The sequence below is a fragment of the Dipteris shenzhenensis genome, chromosome 1 (assembly GCF_047967505.1).
Source record: "Dipteris shenzhenensis isolate YYH24624 ecotype China chromosome 1, Dip_SZ_1.0, whole genome shotgun sequence".
In the NCBI taxonomy this organism is placed as follows: domain Eukaryota; kingdom Viridiplantae; phylum Streptophyta; class Polypodiopsida; order Gleicheniales; family Dipteridaceae; genus Dipteris; species Dipteris shenzhenensis.
The window spans coordinates 28,075,305-28,091,308 of record NC_141596.1 but is presented as its reverse complement, the minus strand read 5'-3'; positions in this window follow the sequence as shown (position 1 = coordinate 28,091,308).

Here is a 16,004-nt window from a genome sequence, read left to right as displayed (position 1 = left end):
TGGCATGACATTTCAAGGCCTTGTGGAAAGGTGGCTGTGGAAAGAATCCTCATTGCTTCTAATGAATCAGAAAGGCAAGAGATCAAGGATTTTTGAAGCAGTTTTGCTTTAACTAGCTGATTGTTACTCCATTACTATAGATAGCTGGAAGATATCACACTATAGAAACACATTGGAAACGTGGAAGCCACCTAAAAAGGAAAGTTGAAGCAGGTGGTAGGATAAGGTTAAGAAAGTTAGTGCCACTTGGGACAAAGATAGCAAGTTACGTCACTTGTGTAGATTGAACATGGAAGGCTCATTGAAAATCTCAAAGAATCTTCAAAGTGCCTCTTGGATTCAGTCCACATGACCTACGTATGCCTTTGTCTTGATTGAGAGGAATCTTTGTAGGGGTGTTTACAATGTAGCTCTTACTAGGAAAGGCAGCTTGAAGTGTGATCAGGGATGTAGAGAAGCCAAATTATTGGTGTTTGCTAGAAGCAAATACTTGGTCTAGTGATGCATGCACCTTGCAACTTGCAACAACTAGCCTTGAGGTAAGCTAGCGACTTCTCTCATTGCATGTATAGCATGAGAGCCTTGTGTGGAACTATTCACTTGCAACAAAAAAAATGTTTCAAACTTATAAGGTGCCCATGAGATTTCAAGGCCTCTTTGAGGAAACAATCTTGATTGTCCTCATTTCAAATGGAAAGAAGTCAATGGGTCTTTAAGTAGCGTGCAACTTGCATTTGCTAGCTTTTCGGTAACAAATGTGATAAAGCCAAAAGATGTGACAGTAGAAATAGAGAGAAAATTGAAGCAACAGAATTGGAAAAAGAGAAGCAAGAATTGACACCTAAGTTGAGAAACTTAAACTTCTAAGAGAACTTGAGAGGTAGCACTTGAGTTCAATCCATCGATAACTTTATCAGCAGGGATTGAAGGGTATGGGCTGGCCGTAGTCATCCATTAGCATCAGAATAGGGGTTATGAGTGTGATAGTGGAAGATGAGTGGTGTACATCCTTAGCTAACTCAAGTTTGGTACTAACTCACTTATGGGTCAAGATAGACCCTAATGTGTGAAATGAGCTGGTTAGGAAGAGTAATCTTGATCAGATTGTTAAACCTAGAAGTATGTCTAGAAGGAAATGAAGCTAGGCCTCGATATACTAATTACGGTTGTGGATTGTGGCTTTAAATTGGGGCACACTAATCAATACTCAGAGAGTGGATCATGCTAGACGCATGGCAGTTCCTAGGAATTTAGGTCGATGCATCTCTAGCAGAGGGGGCTTCTACGGTATGGGTTGTGGAGGCTTATTGACCTACAATTAGGCCTTGTGTGTTCCTTGTGACTCTAGTGCTTGTGGGTGAGCTAATGGCTCTAGTGGACTCAAGATAGGAGTCGTTTTAGCAATTTAGGTTGATGCATCTCTTGCAGAGGGGGCTTCTATGGTATGGGATGTGGAGGCCTATTGATCTATAGTTAGGCCTTGTGTGTTCCTTGTGACTCTGGTGCTTGTGGGTGAGCTGATGGCTCTAGTGGACTCAAGATAGGAGTCGTTTTAGCAGTATTAGAGCAAAACTTTGCTTGAAGAATTGTGGTGGAATGAAACCCTTGCTAGTCGGGAGTGGTTGTAACCTCTTGATCGTTTTAAAAATTGATGAAAATTTCATCTTGTTGGTGCTTCCTCTATCATTGAAGTAATTGAAGAGATCTCGACATGTGAGGTTGAGGAGACCTTATAGAGAAGGAAAGGCTATGAAAGGAGCTTTCGAAAGCTTTGCAAAGGAAAAGCCATAACTTGTTACTTGTAATAAGGCGAGGTAGTTGTCAAAGGAGGAGGGATTTATTATGGCAATATGCTCCTATGAACAATTGGGAATGAAAGACATGAGTGGCATGTGAGTTGCGTAAATTTCTATGACTTAGAAAGCCACCGCTTGGGTAGGGAGACTGTGCGCACCAATGCTGATACTATTTTGCCAACCACTCGCAAGCTTTGATTAGAGGCTCAATTATAGTGCCTTGTAAGATTTGAACTACAGACCTTTAGATTGTATGGGTCACAATGATAGAAGCCATTGGTAGTGCATTCACGAGCTTAGGTAGAGCAGAGAAAATACAAGCAATGTTCATGAAAATCAAGGTTTAATGTCAAGTGAATTGTTTTGAGAGTTAACCTTGAAAATTAAATTAAAAGGTTTTATGAATTGCAAGTTGTGGGTGTTTGAATATTTTTGACCTACAAAAGAAAAAACAAGGTGAATTTCTTCAATGGACCTACCCTTTCGAACCTATGCAAGGAATCGGTTGTTTAAATTGTTGAACGTGTATGGAGTATCATGTGGTCAGACCAATATGCGAATGTCCGTCATGTGACCCTTTGCAATACATGGTGATTGCACCAGATGTGGTCAATCCTTGACTTGTAGATTGTTGTTGGCCCTTTATTTAATAGTTGCATGCTGTGGTGGGCCATGAAATCTTGAAGTCATTCCATTTTTGTCGAATTTTGGGTCATGTCAATGTTGAAATCACCAAGTGTGTATGTTGTTGCAGATGGTGGAATGAGTTGTATGAGGTTGTGGATCATTTGGAGTAGATAATCTTTTTTTGTTTTTGGCGATCTGTATGTGTTAAGTATTCCGATTGTTTCTTTTTTATTGTTCTCGAACATTCTGAGTTGGATATGGTTGTTGTCATCTCCGATGTGATTTTCTTGGATGAGGTGCAGATCTTGTTTGTAGAAAGTTGCTATGTCGACGCTGTTGTTCCTGAGGACACCTATAAGTGGTGGCAGTGATGCTGTACTTGCATTCGTTGTTCTTGTTTCTTGCAAGCAAAGAACGGCTGTATTTTTCAAGATCCCTGATGCTGAAATATCCTGTGCATGATGAAGAAGAGATCATGTGTTGAGTGTCATAAGCAGGGAACTTTGTAATTTCTTGTTGTAGATGCCACCTACCTCGAATGGCCACCAGCGGGTGTCCCTCAATCTTGAACTCTCTTGTTTGACTATGGGGTCAACTTTGATGTGCATGTGCTCTAGCCTTGAGAGCAGGTAGAGGTTTGAGGGATCTCAAACGCGAGAAAGAGCGGTATACACCAGTGCATGTGCATGTATGCCTTTTGGGTCGAAGGCTACTGATTGCATTGTTAGCCCTTGCGATCAGTGCATTGTTCTTACTGTAGCCGGCTGCACGGGGAATTGTTTTCATGATATCCTGTTAAAGTGGTTCTCCCCAACCTGGAACTCGCGAACAACTTGTAGGATGGGTGTCCAATTTCTCGGAGTGTTGGCCCTGAAAAGATTTCGGTTCTTTGAACGTGATCTTTATCCCAATGGTTGGTCATTGAAGAGCATCCAAATGACATGAGGCTTGACTTCGGTGTTGCTCTCCATGAACACTCCATCTGCACCATTGACAATCCCGTCTGCAACGTTCAAGTTTCCGGAACAAATCTCTATAATCATGCCCTTTTTCAGGCACAGTTGACCGTGCATCCCACTTGTCAGTCAAGGGTCCAATGGCACTCTCACTGATTTGCTGCATGTTTTATGTCTTATGTCTTTTGTGTGAGGAATGTGTGGTTCTGATTGAAGGATGTTGACAACATAGTCGTTATGAATGTCCTTGGCGGCATTTGTGTGGAAAAGGTGAGGAACTGAATGAATTTTTTTTAGTGGTATTTTTAAGCGCCTCATGTTTAGGACCTTGATATTAGCATTCCACTAAAAGCGATGTGTAGGTCATCAAAGCGATGTGTAGGTTGATGACAGTAGTGGGAAGTGTAGCGCTCCATGTATAGTCATACCACCAAAGGCGAGCAAGATTGCTCTCAACAAGTCAATATTAGATGTTTCCTTATGCATGTAGAAGCGTAGCAGTGTCTGCACTAGTAGCATCAGCGTGAGTTTTTCCCGTACCTGCCTCTCCGAAGAGCAGAAGGTGGAATTGCCTTTCAGGATTGTTGATTTTCTTGAGCACGATGTCGTTGATGATTGATCGCTACTCATTCGTTAAGCCTTCAGAAGTGTGTCGGCATTGTCGCTTGTCTTATGTGACGTTGGTCTTTTCACCTTGCCTTCATGTTATGCATATTCATTTCCAAACTGAGGTCAAATTTTTCTGCGCTAGTGGTGTGATCGCTTGTAGTGATGCTGCTTGTCGTAGAGATTAATGGTTCAACCCTGTCGTTGAATTCCTCATACTTTGTGCTTCTATCAAACTGCGAGTGATTGATGTCAATCACATCTGCATTTGCTTGCTACATATCGTGCCATGTTGGAATATCATTCGTCAATGTGTGCTCCATGTGAAGGAATGGAAGGTATAGCAAGCATAGCTGTCTGTAACGATTCTTCGGATCTTTTGTCTTGCTGTATTTGTTGAACCTTATTATTTTCCCTCTTGGTCTTGGTTGTTTTTGTGTGCTTGCTTGCAAAAGTAGCGAGGCAAATGTCCGTGTATTTCAGGGCACGCCTTGTGTACTTTTTGATAACGTCATCGAAGAAAATATCCGTGTTGGAAGGGTCAATTGTTTGTAACTGGGTGCGCCTATTAAGAAGTAGTGTTCTTTCCTCGATCGGGCTCGTGTTAATGTAGAAGAATTCTTTGCTTGCACTTGTCAGAGGTGGAGACAAGCAAAGGTACGCCGCTTGCTGCGAGCTTATGTGTTGCGTGTTTAGTATTGCGTTTCCCACATTTCTTATGTGTTCGTTTGTGGGTGTTTCGATTGACGTGCTTGCTGTGATTGCACTTTTTACTGCCTCTGTGGTCTCCTTGTCTATTTTGTCATGTATGACGTGCAATATGATGCCACAGCATGGGGACAAACTAAATATCGGTATTTGCATACCACAGCTTGGATATCGTGGGGTTGAAATTGTTTGTGTACATATCCTTTGGTTGTCGCTTGAGAAGTACTATTGGCTGGCTAATTTGCTCCTTGGTGCGGAGATGTATTCATTGTAAGATAATCCTAGTTTATGTAGGAACATCTTGAAATTGAGTTGCAGTAACGATTCTTCCAGCATTAGGTTGCTGGTTTTCTTCATGTTTTTTTTCGGTGTCCTCGTTTCGCTATCCTCTGACAGAGGGAGAAGAATCATAGTTTCAATCGTCGGTGCCCTGGGGAAGCCGAACTTGCATGCCTTGCCTCGATGTTTGAATGTCTTTTTGTGCCTGTGTATTTGAATTTCTTTCTCCGATAGATCCAACAGTGAGAGATCTGTTGTAATGTATTTGTCAATGTATGCTGTGACCTCCTTGTTTGGTGTAATGCCATATATAGGGGCACTGTCACACCATAGAAGACCGTGGTCTTGCTGATTGCCTTTGTTTTGGAATTCTGTTTTACGAAAAAGAAGTCAACTGCACCTACAATTGATGGGTCTTTCTTAAGGCAATTCTTGAGGGCCTTGAATTTGTGGACATAGTATCTAGCTGTAGTAATAAAGTCATTTTGTATCATGCTACGTATCCCATTCTTGTTCAGCTTTTGAAGCTCAAGCAGTTGCAATTCACAAGGCATTCTAGGAGTGGCGCCCATAATCATTATGCGGTCAACAAAGTGACAAAGAATGTGGGTGGGCCAAGTTGACGTAGCATCCCAAACAAAATTTTCTGCAAGCGTTGCTTATAATCGACAGATGTGCAAAGGCATGTAAAATCACAGTAGCCAATATTGGAGTGGAGCAATTTCTCTATGTTTGTGTCAAGGAGTGCATCTTTTGCGTGTAAAGTTCTGCCTCTGAGTTGACCCTTTTGCAGTTGACCCATGTGGTAGATAGCACTTGGCATACAAGGACTTTCATTGTCTTGAAAAAAAGGTTCTTGATGCATGTTGCAAAGCATCGGTCTTGGTTCATCAGCTCCCACTTTATGATTCTTTGGTAGCTTGTACACTCTGGTAGTTTATAGGATTGCATGTGGCCAAAAAACAATGTAGGGAATGCCATCTCCTTGCAGTGTTTGCCTTTGAAAATGCTAAGTGGTGAGAACCCTTTTGATGGGGCAACGACTATTGGTTTTTCTTGGAAGTCGACTACTTGTTGCGCTGTGTATATGCCATGCACAAGAGTATCTGTTTCCATCGCATTCTCTTCGTGCTTCTCCTCTATTATTTTTGGCATGTTTTCAATCGCTACTCCGTCCGTTTGGATACTCTTAATATGCTCCATCTAGACAAAGTTTATACGGACACTGCTTTCCATGCATAGTGGTGTGCTTATAAGTTCATGCATTGCAAAGATGGTTTTCGTTGGATGCACAAGTCCACTCATGTAGTTGTGTGTGTATTGGAACCTCCACTTGATTGCAACTAGCACGGTTGAATTGTCAGTTAAAAAACATGGTAGCACTTGATGTGCCCTATCGATGTCTGCAAACACGTTGATGACACTTCCATGCAACCCATATTGGACCTCATATGATAGCTCCCGAATCTGTGCAAAGGGTAGTCTTATAGCCACGAGCCTTTCTTCAAACCTATTAAGAGTTGATGTGTTGCATTGTAGGCTGTAGCGTCATGTTTCCTAAATAAAAAGTGGGTGTTATGTTCTTTCGAAAATCTTTCAGGCAGAGGCCGCATATGCATGGTTTTGTGCTAGAAAGCTCTCCCTGCACAATGTTCAACAATGGACCTGCGAACTGGATAGGAAGCTTCTTCAAATTTGCTGCGAACTTGAGGGTACCACAACTTGTGCAAGAATATCTGGGTGTGTCTTTGATGATGATCTTGTATACCTATTGGGGGCTCTTGCTAACTCTCTTGCGTTTCCTTTGCATGCTACCGTTGTTTAAATTTGCTGGCTGTTGCGGTACTGCTTGAGATTTCGGATGGAGGTAGGACCCTATCTCAAGGGTGTGCATTGTGTGCACCATTGCAGGCAATGAAGTATCCTCCAATGTGCTCTTTATCTTATATATCTTGCTACAGATGCTTGATATGATATAGTTGTAGTTTCTTTGTTTGCTATCGAAGAGTAAAGATACTTTGCTTGCACAAAGGTTTAGCCTCTCACAAGAGTTTGCAAGTGCAACTCCTCTTCTTTGGACCAGCGAGTGTAGTGCCTTTTTAGTCGGAGCTTGGAAAGCAGGGCGAGAAATGCGGGGCATGCCCAATCATTCATAAGTATTTTATGTTGCGCAAAATAGTCCTCATTTTACTGATGCCAATCTATTGGACAATAGAAATGCCATCATGCAACACTACGTTTCAAGCGCTCGTTTCAAGCGCTCCAGACAACCACTACAAGCAATCATGAACGAGACATCTTGAGGAGGAGGAGCGTTGTAGCAAGTACCTAACTTCATCCCTTGTTGGCCTAGGTTCGTGCTTCAGTGGAAGGTTTGCACTAAGCTTGCACCAAGGCGATGTGAATCCATAGTGTTGTGAAGATGTGTTTCTATAAGATATTCAACAACTGTTCGTACGATTGCATCCCATTGAGGCTTACAACACAACTCAAGATGTCCATAGATTTTGCTTGGCATTTCATGGGGTTTCCATCTAGTTCAACAACATCGGAGTTTAGCGAAATGTTCTCATGTATTGATACATTGTCAATGTTATCCATTTGCGAAAATGGGAAAGAGAGTGTGATGTGCATGCACATTGTGGAAAAAATTCTGGTGAGAAGATCAAATTATTAGCAGATGGGCAATTGTGTCGAAAACATGATAAAAAACTGGAATAGAAGGTATGACAATATGATGCAAGAAGTTTTATTCCCTCCTTAATGTATGTACAGGCTTGCACCCGCTCAGCGAGCAGTATGTACAAAAGCTGAGCGCGAAATGACAAATAATGACGACAAAGTTTTAAAAATCATCTATGCGCCTCGTACAAATGCGGTGACAAATCCAGAGCTATTGATAGTAAATTGTCCCGAGGGATGATGGTCCATTAGTAGATTCCATGTTGCAACCATGCTACGGCTGTGGTATTCCATGAATGATCGGCATAGCCCAAAAATATCTTCAGCGGTGGAGCCACAAAGCTTTACATAACCTTGGATCCGTTGCGCAATACAATCCGGCCCTTTGCCCCCTAGCACAATTTTGAAAATTAACATATGTTAGTATCAACTTTAAAACCCCCCATGAAAGATTGTCCCTTGCCTCGCCCCATCCCCCTTTGCCATCTCTCCCTTCCCTTTCACTCGGTGTTAATGATCTCTCCCCAATAGCTACTCCCTCCCCCCTCCCTATCAACGGCCTCTCCCCTCCCCTCCCCTCCTTGGCAATGGCAAATCTCCCCTCTCCTCCTCAATCAGTAGCCCTCACCTGTTCAGCCGTCTAGCCGCCTCTCTTCCCCTAGCAAGACCTATCCATCAAGCCTCCCCTTCACTTTGTGCTCGTCCCTCCTTCCCTAACTATGGAGGCTTATACCTTACCTAAAAGTTGTAGACAATTGTCTTGAGAACTAATATGTCTCCAACCCGTTTCTCCTCTCCGCTTCAATACGTTCCCTCTTTGCTTTACTACCCATGGTTCACTATCTAGTTGGATGTAATCTAGCACTAGATGGTTCGTATCTTTTTGCATCATGTGAAGCCGCATTTGTATACTATCACTGTGTTCTTTAACAACATATGGGTTGTCAGTGCTCCTCTACTTTATGCTTTTGTGTATCTTTCAAAAAAATCTTCTGAAGAGAGACAAGAAGTTTTTGCTATACAAGCAACTAAAACTTACTTTTGAAGAGGGGCAACAACGTTTTTGATGTGCAAGAAACAAAAAAATCAACTAAAAGGTGCTTCAAGGTAACTATTTAGTTTGGCAATATTTAAAAGAGTTTTGAAAATTAGAGGTTTTGAATCTTGATAAGATCAACAGAGCTTCACTTCAAGTTGTAAACCAGAGTTCAATAGAGCCTCATAATATCAACAAAGCACATTAGACTATGGAAAAAAGTGAAGGAGGATTTCGCTAACAAAAGTCTATGCAACCCCCAACATCCAGATAAGGCCAGCTATAATTTTAAAATGAGATTCCCCAAATTGCGTGTATGCAAGTTGATGCCAATTAGTTGAACGGTGATTCAAAAGTCACTTATCCTACAGGGGAGGGGGAGTAAGGAGTCTTTCAGCGGGGACCCAAGGAATAGGAGGAGCACTGCGCAAGGAGCCAAGATGCGACAGGGCAGGATGCGATAGTTCATCAATAAAGCTCGAGTCTTACACCTCAAATTGCTTTCCCTCTTTCTAAGTTTCTCCCTCCCTCACACCATCGGACAAGAAATAGGAGACCTATTTCGACTTCGGTTCCCATGGACTCTTTTGAGCCTCCAATGAATGGACGTCATCAATGACGTAGGGCCCTCCCTTCACGTCAAACTTCTTCATTTTTGCACACATAAACAGAAGAGAATCGACTCGACTAAATGGGAATTTAGAATTATTAATAAAATGAAATGGAGAATGACTGTAGGACTTGCATGAGATGCATGACATGCAAGGAATCAATTGACGATGCTCGATTGAATGCTGTAAGAACATGTACCTCGTCCAAAAGTGTCGCTTCTAGTATCCATGGATTCAACAAAACCCTCCATTGCAGACATTAATGGAAACAAAGTCTACCTCACATTGATGCTCTAAAACCATAACGAGCTTTGAGGATGCATGTATCACCCTCGATGACTCCACTTATAAGCACTCCAATTGGCTCACCACAAATATAAAAGAGGAGTAGACTGCAGTGACTACACCACACTGCAGAGAGTTCCATTACGAAGAGGACTTTGCATGCACACTTGGTGCAAAATTCCAACAAGGGCAAATTAGGGGATGCCACACAATAAATAAGAAATATTGAAATTGAGCAAAATTCATCAAAATTCAACGCTACAATTTCAATTGTTTTGAGTGGAATCGTTACTATGACCAACCCTTATAAGGGTAAGGCTAATAAGAAATTTGAATCATGAGATTGGAAGGACCATAAGATATTTGAATTGTTATTTAAATATTTGTAATTTTGTAACAATAGTTTATATGTCTTAGTCTAGGGCACAAGTTATAGGGTGTAAGTCTAGGGCCTCTAAGCTAGAGGATGTGAGTGTGTGGCTTTTTATAGGGCCAAGTAAAAACTTAGATAGAGAGTGGATAGCCAAGATAGGCAGCCCCACTCTCATACCAAGCATGAGGATTAATGATGCTATGATAGTGGGGACTTTCATGAAATGCATTGGTTCCAAGGGTAGATTACAGAGGGAGGGAGTGGGAGCTTTTGAATTCTGAAGGTTTTCAGATGGATTCTAATTTTTTTTAAAAGTTCATATTTCGTGGGATTTTTTTTGGAATCTGAAGTCATGTGGATAAATTGCAAATATGACATGTAAAATTTTTTTGTATTTGTTGTGAAAAACCTTTTTTGGTGAACACTACATACAAGCAAAGTGCAAAAAATTTTGTAGGTTCTGCACAGTTGGTAAATTTCCATGTGGAGATAACAATCATGTGGCTAGTTGTAGCCTCTATACATCTCCACATAGTCTACAGGTGTCTTATGAGGCTTGGACAACCTTGGAATGCCTTTATTGCCTCAATGTTTTGATTATAGATCTTTGAAGAAGCGCTTAATTACTAACTCGGAGTTTGGATGAATGTGGCAAGCCTGTTAGACTCCCTTTTTAAAACCCATTGTCTCCAAAGTACTATACAAAGGTGGGAGCTTTTGAGACTTTTCTTCAACATGAGCTTAGAAGTATACCAGGTAGATTCATTTTTACTACTAGAATTTATACTAGAATTCATATTTTGTGTTCATGACGGTTTTGGTGGGCTTGATATCAAAGTTTTAGATTCTGTGGGATTCCAGAGGCTCTTCTATTTCTTTAATTAATTCTCCCCAAAGATAAGTTTTCTTTGAGATTTAAAGTTTGTAAATGGTATTTTGTTTAATAAACATATTAAAACTAATGGGAGAAGAAGAGGATACATGGTCTTGGAACTCATGGTCAGAAAAATTCAATAATTATGAGACATGGATAAGGCTTGTGGACGCAAATTGTCAACTCCAAGATGTTCTTGGAAACCCTTCTTTTGTTCCCAAGATGTTGGAAATCAATGGCCCCAGCTATGAGCCCCATTGACAAAAGTGGTCATTGGATTGAGAGTGGTTAGGGTTACCTGACCTATGTGATTGCACAACAAGCTGGACAGTTTTTGAGGCAATCTCCATCTCAGAAACTGTAACAATAGATGCGAGTGATTGGGCTTCTTGCATGGCAACAAGTGCCATAGGATTGCAATAACAAAAGGGCCTATGTGGTAGGGCCTATAAATAGCACTGCAAAGCTAGCTGACCTGACATGTCGGACCAAATCCATATCTACAGACATAGAAATCGGGTGGCAAGTCAGCCATTGAGGGGGGCTATTGGTCACCTATATAAAGGCCCTCTCACTCCTCACTTCCACATCGACTTATTGAAGCCTTTGACAAGCAGAGTGGGGAGCAAGAGAGTGTAGAGATAGTAGTAGGAAAGGCTTTGCCAAACCTTTGTTGGATGCTTCGGTGCTCACCCTTGAGCTTTTTTGGCCGCTACCTTGCAGATGAATACAATGTGAGTTCTCTCTCTATCTCCCTCTCTCTTATATGTTGTCTATGTTCGTGAGCAATTCTTGCATTAGTGAGTTTATCATTGAGTGTTTTGGTAGAGTTGATCTTATTTCGACGTGTGTGAGGTTTGAGCAATTCCTATATCACTTTTTTGACATGTATCAAAACCAACTTTGTAGCTCTAGTTTTCACTTTGAAGGAAGGAGTCCCTTCACTCTTAAAGGTGACCACAATTCAAGAAAGGGGTGTGTGGAGCCTATTTGGTTGTTGCAAAAGTTTTATGGTTCATTTCTTTGTGATTTTCAAAAGCTATGTCTATGAAGAAGGGTTATGGTGGGTGGTTTCATAGGAGGTATTAGTGGTGGTGGTTCCAAAGGAGGTTTTGAAGGTGGTACTATTGTGGTGAGAGACTAGCTTGCATCTGTTGGTTATGAAAGTGGACTCAACCTAGCTCATTTTACTCATGCTTGGGATGGTTTCAAGGGCTTTGTAACTACTGTGACAGTAGGAGAGAGGAATAGGCCTCTGACTTTTGAGGAGCTATTGGTTCCTTATTAGTGTAGGAGGGGGCTCAAGAGAAACTCTACAACAACGAAGATGACAAGGCACTTTTGGCAAAAAACAAGCTCGACAAAGTTGTACTAGCCGGAAGAGGAGATTCTTGAAGTTCCAATAGCACCCTCATCAATACTCAAATTGACAATCAAGGAGGAGATTGAGAAGGATGAATGGTTTGAGGACTTAGAGGAGGGTCAACAAGCACTAGAGCCATCTTCATAGGCACCATCGATGGAGAAAAGAATACAGAATTAGTACTTGAGGACTCTGCATTAATCTCGGGTAATAGCTTTGGGGTCAGGAGATCTCAATGCACTTTCAAAAATCCTTCTGTGATCTATGCTTTAGTGTCTTAGATTAACTAGTCCAAATCCTTTGAGGAGGCAAATTGACAATTTTCTTTCGAGCTTGGGTTGAGCTGAACTTTGTTTGATGCTTATTTATACCTCTTCTTAGGGGCAGGTTCTAATCAGGTATGTTGATGATTTGATACTTACATTTGATCATGTTAGGAAGATCTCTTATGTTAAGAAGCTTCTTATGAAGGAGTTCAAGATGATGGAATCAGGATATCTCCACTACTTCTTGGGATTGAGGTCAAGTAATATATAGATAACATTTTCATATTAGAATAGAAGTATTGCCATGAGTTGTTGAAGCAATTCTAGATGTAGGACTACAAGGAGGCAATGACACCAATGGAGGTTGGGTTGAAGATGAGTAGTGGATGCTAGCAAGTATCAGAGGTTGGTAGGTAGCTTGCTTTACCTGACCAACACCAAGCTAGACATTTCTTATGCCATTGGGTTGCTAAGTCAATTCCCTTCAAAACCTAGGGAGAATCATTGGAACGTAGATTTCTAGGTGCTAAGGTACTTGAAGGGTACTTGCAATTATGGCATTACATAAACCATAGGAATGGAGAAGGGTGGTCTCTGTTAGTCCAAATGGGCATGTGATTTGGATAAGAGGCATTTGACCATAGGTTACTTTTTATGCTTGCATCAAGGGCCATCACATGGCTAAGTAAGAAACAACCCACAATTGCCCTTTCTTCTACACATATGGAGTACAAAACTATTTGCACTACAACATGTGAGATGTTGTGCATCAAGTGGATCATTGAGGATCTGGATGTGTCTTAGGAGGAGACAATGGTGGCTATGTGTGACAATTAGAGCTACATTGCCATTGGAAAGTACCCCATGTGCCATGCACGTATGAAGTACATCGAAGTCCATTACCACTTTGTATAGGAACTTATCTTTGAAGGGGTCTGTACTATCCCACCACTAACTACTTATTAGATATTTTCAAGAAGGCACTCCCAAGAGAGTAGATGAAACACCTCATGTGATGTATGGGGATTAGCTCATAGTTGCATCATTGAAAGGGGGTGTTGGAAGTTAATGGACCCATGTGTCAATCCAGTATAAGGAGGACAAAGGGGTCCTTAGACTAAGAGGGGGTCAAGTTACCTGGCCTGTGTGATTGTGTAGTAGACTAGATATTTTTTGAGGCAATATTTATTATATCAAATATTGCAGCAATAGATGCCCGGGTTATTGGGATGCTTGCATGACAGTATAAGCGCACAAGATTGCAACAAACAAAAGGCATTGTGGCAGGGCCTATAAATAGGCTTGCAAAGTCGGGCCATGTGGCGAACTTGATAGGTCAAACTAGATCCAGATCTATAGACAAGTCAAGTGGCTAGTCGGCCACCACTGAGGGAGTTGCTAGTCACCCTTGTAAAGGTTCCCTCACTCTTCACTTCCACATTGACTTACTGAAGCCTTTGATAGGTAGTGTGGAGCAAGAGAGTGTGGAGATTGTAGTAGGGAGAGTCTTAGTTTTGTGATCTATTGATCAGTATTTTACCCAGGCCTTTGTTAGATGCTCTGATGCTCACCCTTGATCTGTTTCGCCCACTACCTTGTGGATGAATAGAATTTGAGTTCTCTCTCTCTCTCTCTCTCTCTCTCTCTCTCATATGCTATCTATGCTTGTGTGAGCAAGGCATGCATCACTGTTCATGGTTGCATGTTTGGATAGATTTGATCTTATTCCTCTATGTGTGAGGTTAAAGTGATTCCTACCTTGATTTTCTAACAGATGTCTATTGAATTAAAGTACAAAAAGCATGGTGATTATCTAAAACATGGTTTAGTCATTGGACAAATCACTTTGACTTGTATAACTTCAATGACCAAGGTGTTTAACCACTATGCAACGTGTATTTAAAAGGAAACTGGTGCGATTTGAAGGTGAAACCTTTCTCATGGGATGTTTTTCAAGAAGTTTTGTAAGAAATCCAGTCGAGAAGAAGATGAGGTTAATCACTTTAACAAATTGGCAAGCTTACGAAGGTTCCAAACATAGATTCGCTTACCAAGAACTCCTTATGATTATCAAGGGTTCACGAGTGGTGGGAGGGGGATGGCGGTAATTGAAGCGGCCATGTGATCCGTTTTCAAGTTAAACCTCCCCTCAGTGAGGGATGACACTGTCAAGGGTTTTTGGCTATTCCCCCTTTCCTTCAGGGAAAACAAAAGCGTTGTCCACACCTAAAGAGATGACCCTCCTAAGGATTTTTTGAGACTTCGACTCCTTTCCTTGAAAAGGGTTGTCCATATCCATGGTGATTCGTGCTCTTACTCCAATTCACGACAAGAAACGTGATCACTATGAATCCCGATCTGCAACTTCACACAGCAAAACGACAAGCTGGCCTCCTACGCTCTCTTCCAGGATCCCCTCCTCCCTTCCCTACGCTGCCTCTACATGGTAAACTCTTGTCGTCCCTTCATGGCTACCTCTCCGCAGGCTTACCAATTGAAGTAGGAAGAGAGCCCGTCAGTCGAGCTGAATGCAATTGAATACTATAGACTAGTTTAAGCCACCTCTTAATACCACCCCCGCCCAGGCCTTCAGCCCGAGATGAAGCACTATATCGTTTGAGTATTCTCATTAACGTGAGTACTTACCGGATGTTTGTGTTAGATCACTCACTGTATTGCATTTCTTTCAGTCGAGGTTCATGAAGAAGGAACCATTGTGCGATCGTTCAAATCTGTCTGATCACCTCTTAAAAGTTGCTGTTGTGCATTCGAAAGAAGTATTAAATGTGACTTAGATGGTTCTGCAAATCCAACAAAACAATTGAGCAGTTGATGACAGCACGAAGCACCAACCGTTAGCTAGGGAAGACCATAACCGTGAAACATACAAGGCGAGGTGTTGGAGCTTGGACGCTACCTAAAGCTGGTGATCTGTTATAGTTTGTCTGTGAATATTCTTTGCCTGAATCGGATGATATCCAAACTTCCTAATCGCCATTCGTGCAGGAACGACAATCTTTCACAGCATGAACCACAAGTTACATGTACGCATAGAACCGCAACGAGCCCGAAAACAAATGCAGTATGCTGACTGTATTGGGATTATGTACACCGTATACTCTCTCATTTTCCTTGTGGAACCTTCCCCATAACCTCTATTGCGACCTGCTTCGCTCTTAATCCGCTTCTAATTTATCAAGTCTTGGACGTGGTTGATTGGCAAAGAACCCGCTGAGGGGAATGAAGCCTGGTCCGAATTCGAACTACGCACGGTAGGCTCTCGCGCCACGCTACATTCCCCGCAGTGAGCTATGCCCTCAGGGGGGACGCATGTGATGCTGTGTATATCACAGTTTCGTACGGCCAGTCTTGTGAACCAACAAAGAACGCTACGAGGTGCACCTGCAATGGTGAAGGATGACAAAGCCGCCGACGGGAAGGCGATTGCAAAGCAGGGTTCGACCACCTCATGCTAGTTAAGGAGTGGTATCAGGTGTCGACGTGATGGGCAACGACTGCCACTCACTCGGCGAACGATGGAA